We start from the raw sequence: 14,684 nt of genomic DNA, 5'->3' as shown, positions 1-14,684 counted from the left end.
ACTCTGCGAAGGTGCTGAAGCGGACCAACTGGAGTCTGAACCTGAACCCAACAGATGTGCACCTACTGTACCTAATGAGTAGCATGGCCCTGCATCAGTGTGTCCCATCCAACCCAATCTTCTAAAAGTTCCTAGATTTAGTCCTACCTTTGTGGTGTCCTCGGGATTCCCATATGCTTGTTTGTCATTCACCTAGGGACCATTTGTGTTTCGAGGACACCACAAGGGTTACGGCTTGAGGCTATCATTGCTGCCAAAGGTAATTTAACAAAGTAGTAAGTGAAGGGTCTGAATACATACATGAAATATTTCAGCCAGTCATTTATTTTTAATACATTTTTTTTTTTAAAAACAACTAAAAGTAAGTAATTAATCTTGATTCACGAGGAAAAGATGAGATCTGTGAGACTGAAAAATTAAAGAAATTGGACATTTTAAAGGCTCTTAAAGCCTTCTTAATGCACTGTTTATCTTAAGATTCAAGACCTCTAAGATTCAAGCATGCTGAGATGAAAGGAAAGTTTAATGGTAATGAGAGAATGTCAGTGACTCAGTTTTTTAAGATCTGCTATACTTCACAAAAATCAACGATTAAAGTGCAGATTGAATAAGAAAAATATTGTGTATAAGTGAAAAATATATATATTTATCTTTTTTTCCCCATCCCATAATACATCTTGTGATGAAGAGTGGGGTCCTGATGATGCTGACACATGCACAACTGTCACTGGGATATGTTTTATTTCTTATAATTTGGCTGTTAAGTTATGGCTATATTCTGGACTATGCATGTGGTACGCTTTGAGTTTATATTATCTTATTTGATTATATCCATCCTTCTTCATTTGATGAATTGGATCTTTTACATGTGAAACACAAAAGCCAGAGTATGAGGACATGACCTCACTGTCATCTATGGTAGTTACAGACCTGCTTTGGCTTTATTTAGACCCCAACAGAAAGTGTGTTTATTTATAATTTATGACATGTGGATCATCTCCATATCACTGTCTAAACAGATACAATCTGATTCAAGCCAGACTGTCTCACTGTATTAGAGGAAAACCAGAAGGGATCCAAAAATCAGATCTGTTGTGCCTGTGCAAATTTATCCTAGTATCCCTGTCCATCTAACAGTCCTTTTTTAAACTATCCACTATATATATATATGTATATATATGTATACATATGTGTGTATATATATATATATATATATATATATATATATATATATATATATATATATATATATATATATATATATGGAGAATGACCGAGCTAAGATCCTGTGGGACTTCCAGATACAGACGGACAAAATGGTGGTGGCTAACAAACCGGACATAGTGGTGGTAGACAAACAGAAGAAGACGGCCGTAGTGATCGATGTAGCGGTTCCAAATGACAGCAATATCAGGAAGAAGGAACACGAGAAGCTGGAGAAATACCAAGGGCTCAGAGAAGAGCTCGAGAGGATGTGGAGGGTGAAGGTAACGGTGGTCCCCGTGGTAATCGGAGCACTAGGTGCGGTGACTCCCAAACTAGGCGAGTGGCTCCAGCAGATCCCGGGAATAACATCGGAGATCTCTGTCCAGAAGAGCGCAGTCCTGGGAACAGCTAAGATACTGCGCAGGACCCTCAAGCTCCCAGGCCTCTGGTAGAGGACCCGAGCTGGAAGGATAAACCGCCCGCAGGGGCGTGCTGGGTGTTTTATATATAGCTGTAACCATATGGATGGCAATTTCATGAAAGTGTAATTTAGAAAATGCAATGTGTCTGATAAGCCCTGCAATTTCAAGAGAGGCATCTCTGGAGACCTAGCAGGACCTGTCAATCATGAGACATAGTGAGTGAGACAGGAACGTGTAGGGGGAGGAAGACAGCAAACAAGAGATCGTGACAGTAGATGTGAGAGGTGGGATAGAAATAATAATGCAGAGGTGAGGGTGAAGGAAAAGAGGTGCAGCAGAATGAGGGAGACTGTTGATGTTATCACCACCACTGGATTTGTGTGTGTGTGTGTGTGTGTGTGTGTGTGTGTGTGTGTGTGTGTGTGTACATGTCACATCTGGTGTTTTGGCATAGAGACTTACGGTGCTCAGCTGTGTCTCAACATGTATTTGTGTGCGTTTGTCCAGAAGGTCTTCTGTGCCTGAGGCTTCCACATCAGTCATTTCGGGCACTAAAACATCACCTCCTGGGGCTAGTGTCAAAGAAATGTCTGCAAAAGATACTCATGACCAGCTGGAGAAAGCATTTATGCTAGTCATTTTTGTTTAAATTGTTTACTCATCGAGCCTCAACAAAAGGCTGCAGCTTTTTTAATGACTGATGAGAAAGAAATGAGACGCAATGAATGTTCAAACAAACAAAGGCCTGTTTTTTTGTTGTTGTTTTTTTTTTACCTCTCAGTGCATGTAGTAATTTATTAGTTGTTGTCTTTAACATTTAAACACAGGTGTAGAAATGTGAAGATGAAGTTTTGGAAGATAAAAGCTTACTTTACTTACTTTAGGAAGATGTGAAATCTTACCAAGAGCTCAAAACAAACTCCTGTTATGTTTCAAACTTAAGTAACAAACCAAACATGGCAGCAAAAGTCCTAGAGTACATTTAAATCCACATAGAAATCTTTCCGATGTCCAAAGCCTTGTTTGTGATATCAAGCAGTGGTTTTTCAAACTTTTCATGTCCAAGAAAAGCCAAAGTTTGGAGGTATTCATATCTGCAGACAGCAGCCTTCATGTCATCTGGAATATCGTCAGTTCTTCTTTTGATTGTTTTATCAGATTGCCTCCAGTCCTCATCAGACACTCATCACACAATCCAACCGAGCTCTTGCTGCCTCTGGTTCAGATCCAGAGCTAGTAGGCAAAGTTTCTCTAAAGGGATTTTTCCTTTCCAAATTCCTCTTTCCTTGCTTTTTGGCACCATGCTTGCTTTGGTTGACTCCTCCCAAGAAATGACGCACTCGGACAGAAGGTTGCTGAATTCTGCGGTCCAGCTGAAGCCATGAGACGGGGAGCTGTCGCAGTAGTTTTTTCAAAACAGAGGGTTTTTTGTTTTTTTTTTACTATATACTACTATTAAATTAGAGAACAAGTAAGTTAAAGGAGTTAATAGATCCTTAATAAACACATCTTGTTTTGCAGCTACTCCAGATTATCGGAAAAACTAAAAAAGGTCAGTAATCAGCTTCATGCTGAGAAAGATTGCTACAGACGCTGCTTTGAGAGTGTTGATGGAGGAGAAGTATAGAGATGCTCAGAATCAAAACAGTGGGTGAGGTGTGCAGTATGAGTCAGTAGGGGTAGTAAGCATTCAAGGTGGTGATGGGATTACATCAGTGATTGGTCTGAGAGGTGGAGGTATGCACTGGAGAGAAGAGAAATGAAAGCCATCAAGAAGCAAGACGGAATACATGTGTGAATGGGCAGAAAACACTTGGAGAGGTGAAGCTGCAAGGAATTGGGGAAGTGAAGATAAACGCAAGTAGTTTAAATACCTGGGTTCAACCATCCAAAGCGACGTTGCAGAAGAGGTAAAGAGAAAAGTGCAGTTGGGGTGGAGAGGGTGGAGACAAGTGTCAGGGATGATTTGTAACAAAAGGATAGCAACTAGAGGTGATGTGGCCAAAATTGACAGGATTAGAGATGAACACATCAGATGTCCAGCTCAGGTGGAGCAGTTTGGAGACAAAGTTAGAAAGGCAAGGCTGAGATAGTTTGGACATGTGCAGAGCAATAGTGGATATATCTGGAAAGGGTCTTAAGTATGGAACTGTCAGAGAGGAGGAAAAGAGGAAGACAACAAAAATCATTTGTGGATTCAATGAAGGAGGATATGCAGAGTTTGGTGTGACAGAGGAGGATGCTAGTGACAGGATGAGATGGAGGCAGATGTGGTAATCTTTGAAGTAAGCATCCAATTCAAGATAAAGCTAAACTGGCCCCAAATAACAAACACGCTGCGAAAACACACAAAACACAACAGACGTTTAATAAAATACAATAATAAAAATTGAAAAAATTAAATCTCAAAAGTACAACAGGAGTGTTTTTCTTGGAGACAATAATGTGACAGAAGAAGTAGTGACAGAGAAGACAAGAAGCAGTGGATTCAGATGCAGGTAATGTGTGTTTTATTTGCATAAATCAGTATAACACTGTAGATATAGGTTTGGTATTAGCGTTTTACTTTTCACTTGTCACTTCCACACCTGGTCTGTCATGTTATTATCTCCCCTAAAATGCTTCTTTTCCATTTCCTGGTGTTTTCTCAGTGTATTTGACCTCTCAGAGCCACCGTACAAAGAAGACTCTCGATTTCAGTGAAATGCATTCTGAGTTCCTAAAATCTCTTTCAACATCCCATAGTAAAGGGACCTTATACTCAGAAAAATTCAAAGGTTTCCACCAAAGAGGAACAATAAAAATAGTGCAGCTGTAGTGTGACAGCAGTGTCCGGTGCGAAGCTCTAACTGGTGCTCTGCAATAAAGTGCACTGAAGCTCGTTTTTATGGGGGGGAAATTCCTGTTTGTTCCCGTTTGCACTCAAACACACAAAGTGGAGCTGCTGCTGTAAATAAGGCGAGACTGATGAGCAGAGCAGCTAAGCATGGCTCTGTTCATTTTAAAACTCCTTTAATATGTGATTGAAGCAACCCATTAATGTGACCCCAAACACGCTTTCCCTCATTAAAAACTCATTTGATTGTTACATAAGATGAGAATTAGAGACATTTCATCCCATGTGTCCAAGTCCGATGTGTTGAAAGTGCAAAGCAGTGAAATAAATTATGTTTTAATCTAGCAATAAAAGGCCACACAGCATGTCAGATGTGCTTTACTTTATGGCTCAGTGGGATCAATATCACTACCACAGTCGATGGCTGTTTTGAGCATCCTGTAGCGAGGTCTAATCAAACCCCGTGAATCGGATAAGGTCAAGAAAACAGCGAGACAAGAAAATTCCCCTGCCATCAATTTAAAAGTTTAGTGACCATGAAACTAAAATCCTCTTGTTGTGATTCAACAAAGCTGTGCAGCGAGAAGAAAGCATGTCACGCTTCAGTTGATTGGTTCCCCAGAGTGTTGCTCCCATATCAGCTCCTTGAGTTGATTACATCAGAACGTGAATAGACCCACTGTCCTCAACTTGGAGTGTTTACTGACATTTATAGGCAGTCTGATCTAGCAGTCATTAATGCTTCCTGGAATTTGAAAGTGCCGACTGAACACTTAATTATTTATGATCCTTTCTGTGCCCGTGGTCTGACTGGTAAACAGTTCTCTGTTGAGCCATGATATCTGTGATGATATGGTACACCGAGGGGCTGTAATAGAGTGTGTTCAGACATGGCTGCTGAGCTATAGAGCCTGCAGCACACATATGGAGTGACAATATGGTTGGAAATAAGATAACGGGGCAAAAAGATGTAGTTTAGAAAGCTGTTGGCAAAATGAAGCCTGTATATCTCCTGTTATTAACTGTCCTGTACACTGAGAGATTTATCTACTCTCTCTCAGCTGAAGCTGCTCCAGAACACAAACCTGGGCCAGACTGCTGCAAAGCAGTGGATGTGGTTTTTTTGCTTGACTTTGCTTCCCTTTCTTTACAAATATTTGATGAATCTGCCAACATCTCCCTCCCCATCTCACTGACAGTGTGAGTATTTGATTTTGGCATCTTACCTGACAGGCTGCAGCACCTTGTCCCAGGTTTTTTCCCTGTTTTTTCACATCTTCACTCATTTGTTCTGCTCACATGATGCCAGACTAACAAGCAACAAATAACAAGAAGCAGCAACACAATGTGAGTTCAGCATTGAGGAGATGCAGTGTAAGGACATGTGGAGTAGGGAGGTAAAGTCACTGAATATACTATTACCACCAAACAACAACTTGAAGTCATGCAATTAATGGCCGTCCTGTCTCAGCAGTAAAATCAGAAGTAGACACCTGACAGGATGTGGCGTATGTTTGAAGATGGCTGGTTGAAACTCGAGTTTGTATCCTGCCTCATGTACAGTTGTGGTCAGAAGTTTACAAACGCTCATCAAGGGCATGGATATCATTTGGGCTATTAATGATTTCTTTGAACTGTTCTGTTTCTAGGATGGAATGATTGTACAGCAAACATCTTTAATGACTTTAAAAAAAAGAGCTGGTTGCACAGGTTTGGATTTATTAAAGCAGCGGTGAAGGTTCTACAACATCATTTAACTGACAAGGAAAAAGCCTATTAACCCATCATTAGCCATCATGACTGACTACAACTGGTTGTTTCTCTTTGCTAGCATAACAAGGCTTTTTTTGACAGCACTCATGGGATCAGTCAGTACTATTAATAATGCAAGTCCAAGGAATTCAGTGAAGATCTGAAAAGGAAATTAATACAAGTTGGGATGATCTTTGTGATCCATTTGTAAACAACTGAAGATTCATAGATCATCATTTCAATGAACTGTGCATAAGTACAAGTTATTCAGATGTGTCACCACTTTGCAAAAGTCTGGATGACCCTCTAATAAGACCAAATTAGTTAGGTTGTTCAGGAACCACCAAGGCTCAAGCCTGCCATGAACTGGAAACTGCTAGAACACCAGCATCACTGTCAACAATGAAGCGAGTAAACTAAGTGTAGACTAAGAAAAAAGCCTCTTCTCCAGAATCAACCCCTTCAAGCTCGAATTACATTTGCAGCTGCCCACATGGACAAAATCAGTGCCTTCTGGAGAAAAAAATCTTTCGATCATAGGAGACCGATATTGAGCTATTTGCCCCCCAATGACAAGGGGTATGTTTGGAGGAGTAAAGGTGAGGCTTTCAAACCTAAGAAAAATGTACCAGCTGTCAAGCATGGTGGTGGTACCATCATGTTCTGAGGCTGTTTTGCCTCCAGTGGTACTGCTACACTGTACACAGTGAATGTAATAATGAAGGAGGAGGACTACCTCCAAAATCTTCAACTTCAACTCTAACCAACAGCTAGACTTGGGACACCAAGTTCCAAAAGGACAATGATCCCAAACACACATTAAAACTGGTTTTAACATGGATAAAGAAGACTAACATAAAACTTCTGGAATGGTCTTCACAAAGCTCCAACCTCAACCCTATTGACAATTTGAGTACTATGCTTAAAAGCAGGGTAATTGTAAGGAAAACAACCAATTTAAACAACTCTATTTAATAATTAATATTAACCAAGGAGGTCATACAATCATTCTTTCTAACTTGCACAACATATTAGACAAACCTATAAGTAGCTTCACTCTCTTATCTTTCAGTTTCTTTTTTTGTTCTTGCAGACTCCTAAAGGAAAAATCTGACCTGATGGATGCTGAATGTTTAACTATCTTACAGATCTCTGTCTGGCTTTTCATCCTTGGCATATAATGGCTTTTTGAGAGTGATGCTAAACACGCTGCAGATCTGAAGGGAGCTGCAAACTTTAATACAGGCAAACCTTCACCTTTTACAAGTAGTCATTATAAAGATAATGATTAACTAAACAGTTTTAGTTCATCCAGACCATTTCTCTGTCCCAAGTATCACTGATAAGATAAATAAATCATTTTATACAACGTCTTCTGGTAGCCTTTGATGTTTCTGACAAACCTGACATGCCCTTTATATGTGAGGAAATAAATCAACTGCTAGCAAAGAAAATGAGCTCCTGTTGACTTCACACGCTTTTCAGACATTTCTCACACCTCCAATCTATCCTTCCTTATCATAATCCCTGCCTTTCTCTCTCTGTGCTCCCCTTGCTCTTCCCCTCCATACTCCCTCCTGTCATCCCTGCTGCACTTGCGCTATTAAGTTCCTGTAACGCATATTCCCCTCTTCTTTCCCGCTTCTAGCTCCATAACTCACTCCCTCTGTGTCCTCCATTCCTACCATACGAGCACCTTTCCTCGCTGCTATCCAAATATGACACTAACTAGAAACCCTGTGGGTGCTGTCATCCTCGCTTGATCTTTTGCATTTTTATTGCAGCAAGTTATAACCCAGTGTTATCCTCAGCCCAGAGCTGAGTTTTCCCAAAACTAATTAAACCCTTTCTTAACGGGTTTGCCTTCCATATGTGTGTTATTTTGATCCAATCGAGGGCAAGCTAGCTCAAGGCTAAAGCACATTTAGTGCCCTTGAATGTAGCTCTATAAATAGTTCATACAGCTGCCCTGGGTCAGAGTTACAGTGCGACTTTAATCAAAGACCAACATAAATAACAATTGTTCTTTTGGACCCAAAGTGATTATACATATGTGACGTGGGTGAAATGCAAAGTTAACAGCTAACGCTATAGTGTGGTTGGTTAGCAAGTAGAATCCATAGACTTCATGGGTGCACTGCACAGATCTGCTAACAAGTAAAGTGCACAAATAAAACACTAGAATCACATTAACAATGCTTGATGAGGTAGATTAGCTGTATAAACCAAAGCCAGATTTTATAACAGGCTGGTAACTTGTTAATTTCAGCTTTGAAGTTGGATATTTTACCATGGGAGTCTATAGAGATTGACTCTGTTTTGGCGCAAACCTCTGAAAGCCTTTCAGCAGTTACTCCTTTGCTTAATTTTACAGACCTCTAGGTTGTCACTGAAATTCGTCAACCACTTCATTAGTTACATCTTGCTAATATCTAGTTGGACCCACTTTTGTCTTTAGAGCTGCCTTAATTCATCATGGTACTAGGACCATTCCACTGAGATTTTGGCCCACATTGACATGATAACATCACAGAGACGCTGCAGACATGTTGCCTGCACATCCATGATGTGAATCTCAGGATCCCAAAGGTGCTCTGTTTGACTGAGATTCTGGCTGTGATTTTGAACTCAGTGTCATGTTCAAAAAACAACTTCATGATAATCTGAGCTTCGTGACATGGAGCATTATCCTGCTGGAGTCCGCCATCAGAAGATCGGCACACTGTGGTCTTAAAGGGATGGACATACTCAACAATAATACTCGGGTAGGCTGTGTGTTTGAATGATGCTCAGGTGGTACTAAGGAACCCAGCTGCAGGGCAGTTCCACTAAGGTACTAAATAATTTTAGGCCTGTGGCTCTGACTTCTTTAGTGATGAAGTCCTTTGAGAAGATAATTAATTTTAATGCAGCTTGAACATCACCTTGACCCCGTCCAGTTTGCATATGGCAGGAAGAGGTGTGGAGGATGCTGTTGTCACACTCCTGCATTTCTTGTATAAGCATTTTAAAGGCCCCAACACTCATGCAAGATTATCATTTGTTGACCTTTCATCTGCATTCAACACAGTTCAGCTCTTCTTACTTGCTGTTGGCTTTATGATCACTTCACTAGTCTGATCAGTTGGGTTTGGCTGGTTTGGCTAGACTTTTTGACTAATAAGACACAACGCATGAAGGTGAACAGTGTACTTTCTGATGTGCTCTCCTCATCTATTGGATCTCGCTAGGGTTGCTGTCTCTCGCCCGTCTGTTCATTCTGTATACGAATGAGTATCGCCGTAATTTCACTGACAAACAGTTTGCTGATGACACAGTGATCATTAGTCTTCTTGTGGGGGACGAGACAGGCCATTGGCAGCTTGTGGAAGATTTTGTGGCTTGGCATGATGAGTCCTTCCTTTCATTAAATGTGTGAAAAACAAAAGACATGATTATTGATTTTAGGAAGTCTTCTTATAGCTCATCACCTACTATCACTAAAGCTGCTGATATTGAGATTGTGGAGAGTTTTTAGGGGTTGTTCTGGACCACAAACTGTGTTTTGAGCCTCATGCTGATGTCACTACCAAAAAAGTTCAACAAAGACTATTCTGTTTAAGAAAAATTAGATGTTTTAATGTCTCATCTGAAATGTTGTCCTTGTTTTAAAGAAGTTTTATTGAATCTGTTATTTCGCTGCTTGGTTTGGTAACATGACTCTCAAGAACAAGAATTGGTTGGGACTTGCCAGCAAACTGCCAGCAAAATCTCAGGGCGATGGCAAGACGGGCTTTTGGCCAGGCATGTGCTGAGGAAGGCTCATTTTATTGTTCATTTTTTTAACCATCCACTTCACAGTGAGTTTGACTTGTTTCCCCTGGCTGTCATTTTAGAGTACCTGTGAGGACTTCAGGTTTCTTTTAGCCCTACTTCATCCCATCTCCTTAATGTCCTTGTGGCTTTTTATTTTTTATTATTTTTATTTTTATTTTTTTCATTTTTTTTAATTTATTAATTTTGTTTTGTTTATTCTTATTGTTGCCCTTGCTGCTAAACTCCCCTTGTGGGACATTAAAGTATTGAACTGAATTGAATTCAATTGAAAGTGTGCCAAGAGAATATCTTCCACACCATTATAAACTGGCAGCCTGAACAGTTGATAAAAAAAAACATTTTTAAAGAACATGCAGTCTTTATTACAAATTCCAATCTTCTATTGACCGATTTTGGTGAGCCTGTGTGAATTGTAACTTTGGTTTCCCGTTCTTAGCTGGTAGCAGTGGCACTCATTGTTCTCTCTTGGTACTGTAACCCATCTGCTTCAGGGTACGTTTAGAAATCCTGGTTTGCATACCTTAGTTGTAACGAGTGGTTATCTTGCCCCACGACATATTTTGACCCAGAGAACTGGCCCTCACTGGACATTTTCTCTTTTGCTGACCGTTCACTGTAAATTCTAGAGATGGTTGTGTGGGCAAGGAGATCAGTACTTTCTGAAATACTCAAACAGCTGGTGTTACACCAACAACCAGGGGCGTAATCACACCCAGCCAATAAAAACCCCCAATCAAATTATGAATTATCTTGCATAAATAGGCTGTTGATTTTCTTTACTCATTTCAGGTATTACCAGCAAAATAGTTGCATGTTTAATCATCTGGGAATTTACCCAGATTTATTTATTTATTTAGGCAGAGATCTTGACCCCTCCAATGTTCATCACAAAGTTACGCCGATCCCAACAACCATGCCACATTCGGTCTGCATGCATACCTACAGCAACCACACTGAATTGCTGCCATGTGATTGGCTGATTAGATATTTAAGTTCTCATTTCTGCATTGAGAACATCTGGAGCCAAACAGACAGCTTCACCTTTTCTGCAGCATTTTTAAGGAACAGTTTGAGTCCAAGTCACCCATCCTGCTGTGAATAATGAAACCATTTATCTTCCATTATGTCGGCTTTGCCTTCGACATCCTGCGTTTGCAGATCATTTGTCTTCTACACAAAGATTCAGATGTTCTCATAAATGAACCAACACCACAGTGTGAAATACTGTAACTTGCTTGTCAAGGTGAGCCCATTTTTATCACGAGGTTTACAGACAGCCGTGATGTCAGCCTCATCAGCTCAGCACAAATCAAACAGGGAGAACTTCAGTCTTCATTCAAAGCCTTTATTGGAAATTCTTTACAAGTGAATCCTCAGAACTTGCCCAAACGCAGCTAAAGTTTGGGTTAGACCAGCTGGGGTGTTGACCCCATTTTAACCCACTAACAATGGCTTATATACTTAAATGTATATTTTAGGTCAAATGAACATGTCACATGAAAAAATGACTTATTAATCTTTATTTAATACGCTGGAAACACAGAGTCATTTACTTTATTACAAGCAATATAGAGGAAAGACATAGAAGAAAAAGTACACAGAGAAAAGTGATGCTCATTGCAATGACACAGCTCCTTTAAGTGAACAGATTTCTGTGTGCATATTTTACTGATCTCACCTGGCAGGCTGCTTTAGATGCATAAAATATCAGGATGCTTGAAAAGTTTCACTGCAAATCTGTTTCACTGGAGAACTTGCAAACTGTGTTAATTTAATTTATAAAGCACAGAGGAGGCCAATAGGAGCACGGGCTTTAACTGCTGAGTGGCTCCTTTTTTAAACACAGACGAGTGGCCTGTTTTCAGCTCTCATTACCACATTTAGAATAAAACTTGTGTTTTACACTATACAGATTACTAGTTACCTGAACAGTTAAGCTTGTCATATATGTGGATGAGATTTTCAAAATGACACAGCAAGATAACAGATTTGTTTCAATAGTGAGACACTGAAAGTCCTACATGGTCAAGACAATCAGTCACCACGGATTAAAGAGTCCAATAAATGTAAACTGTTTACTGACTGCTTTTGCTTGCAGACAGAAACTGTAGGCGGTGCAAAGCCTTGCAATGTCTTGCAGTACTTTGTTTGAAATGGAAACTTTTCTGAGGCTGTGCAACGGGAGAAAATCCAAAATTCAACAAAACCAGTAGTGTTTAAGCTTTATGTCAGCGCAAAGCCAGCTGACCACGGTTAGTCACGCGCTGACTTGTGGGTGTTAATATTAATGCTCACAGCACAAGGGCTTATCCTTTTATTCTCTCTGCTCATATCACATGAATAACATCAACATCATTTTTTAGGCCCAGCCAGAGGCACAGCACCACATACTGTGCGTGGACGTTAACATATCAGCAAAATCTATTGAAACGCGCAGGGGGAGGGCGAAAACTCAGCGGCTACCTCTAGCAAACACCGGGAGCTGATTGCCTCTATTGTCCTGAGTGGTTTGGCCATGTTTGGTGTACTCAGAACTACTCAGTGTTTTCAAGAGCTTCAAGCAATTTTACAAATACCTGGAAGGAAAAGAAAAGGTGTAGACTTGTGTGTAAAAGAAGGACAGTGTATGAATGTCTGAATACTCCATTAGCGAGGAGTTATGGTCATCCTGGCCTTCCATGATACCCTCTCTCTGATGACCTGCCCTCGGGTTGTGTGTGTAAGAGTATGTGTGTTCCTATCTGTGAGAGCGATGGAGACTTTGTGTATCTGCATGTGTGTGCGTTTTAGAGGGAGCCAGATGGCTGCCGGCTGACTTAGCAGCAAGAATGAAAGGAAATCATATACGACAGTTGTGCTTATCTTTCCATTAATATACGTCACTGATTATCAGGCACTAACGGAGAGTGCCTGATACGAATAATTCCCCTTTCCATTTGCACGCATGCACATCTGCACACATAAAACACATGTTGCATTTACATCAGCGCTTTCAGAGCTTTTGGGGTCCTTAATGGATAATGGATGAGAATAATAGTTCTCTAAAACCAGGAGTGGATGTGGAGCAGCAAGAAGAGCTCGCTGTCCACTTATTCCTGGCTCTTCTTTTCCACATTTCATTTCATTCTCTTTGCAAAACTCACTGTGGATGACTGTGTGATGACCAGTGTGATGATCCAGGCCTTGTCAATATTGCTTGTTTTCTGCTTTTTGCTTCCTCATTTTCAGGTCCTAATTGACGGCTCCCCACATCTGATACAGTGGAGGAAATACTTATTTGATCCCTTGCAAAAAAACCTACAAAAGGATTTAGAGAGTTTCTGTAAAGAGGAGTGAGAAAAAATCCCGCCTGAGTGTGCAAAACTAGTGACATGCTACAGGAAACATCTTACTTTTGTGCTTGCCAACGCAGGTTTCTCCACCAAGCACTAAGTCATGTTTTGCTTGGAGTTTAAATACTTATTTCACTCACTGACATGTAAATACATTTATAACCTTTATGTAATGTGTTTTTTTTCCTGGATTTTTTCTTGATATTCTGTCTCTCGTTATTACAATTAAGCTATCATAAGAATTGGAGAAAGTTCATTTCAACCACTGTAAAGGAAATTACTTCACTTGTTGGGAGCTTATTTACTGCAAACTGTTTTTCTTCCAGGGTGGATCTCTACCCTCCCAGAAGGCGGACGCATTCATGGCACCCAACTTGATTTTCATTTACTTTGGCATGATTTTGTTGTAGTTATTTCAAGGTTAAATCACATGGAGTTTAAAAGTTAGCACCTACTTTTCTTTAATTCATCTTTTTTAGATTATCATTAATAAACTGGCTCTCTTCTGGCTGCTGTGTGGCTCTCCCTTCCTTCTTATGTCCTGAAGGAGTCGAGCACAACAACATGTAAAAAGAGAGCCAAACTGTAAAATGCTCTGACAATCACTGCAGAAAAGTGGCATGAGACAGCTATAGCCACTTAAGAATGCTGGCTGGGCTATGACAGGACCTTGGTGGATCCTTGGCTGATTCTCGGCTGGTCCTTGGCATAATGAGATTCACTGTCAATAACTTTGTCAGTGCAGCCAGAAGTGGTAACACCCCTTAGCAGGAAGGGAAAACCAGTGGTAATGTCTTATGTTTCCCCCAGATGTATGTGTGCTAATTTCATGCTAATTTATTCATTTCTGTTTATTGCTGCTGTAAATATAATGAATCCTAATTAATCTGATTAGAAATCATTGAAACGGTACACATTATATTCACCCCATGCGGTCATGATGGTCTTCAATTTGCATGCACATTTAATGCTTTTCTAAATCAGCACTTTATCCAGAACACCTGCTACCATCTACTGAGGACTGAGACTTAACTAAGCATCTAAGTGCCCGACAACATCTCGGTAGCAACAGCAGGAGTTTTCAACTTGAGAACCATCGCGCTGTCTGCTTGTTTCAATGTATTTGTTAATATTATATACCTATTATGTTACTTTATGAATAATTCACAAACATAATATGTTTATCAGACCAGAGATTGGGGGACTTTACTTGAGACTTCCAGGATTTTCATAAAAAAAAAACAAAATTAAACTAATAAGTAAAGAAAGAGAAAACAAAGAAATAAAGAAAATCAATTTACTAATAAGTACAATGATTTT

This window comes from Diplotaxodon limnothrissa, linkage group LG14 (genome assembly GCF_057381915.1).
Source record: "Diplotaxodon limnothrissa isolate DT_005_m linkage group LG14, D_limnothrissa_male_GT1.1, whole genome shotgun sequence".
Taxonomy (NCBI): Eukaryota; Metazoa; Chordata; class Actinopteri; order Cichliformes; family Cichlidae; genus Diplotaxodon; species Diplotaxodon limnothrissa.
The sequence above is the reverse complement of the archived record's forward strand: the minus strand, read 5'-3'. Positions refer to the sequence as shown.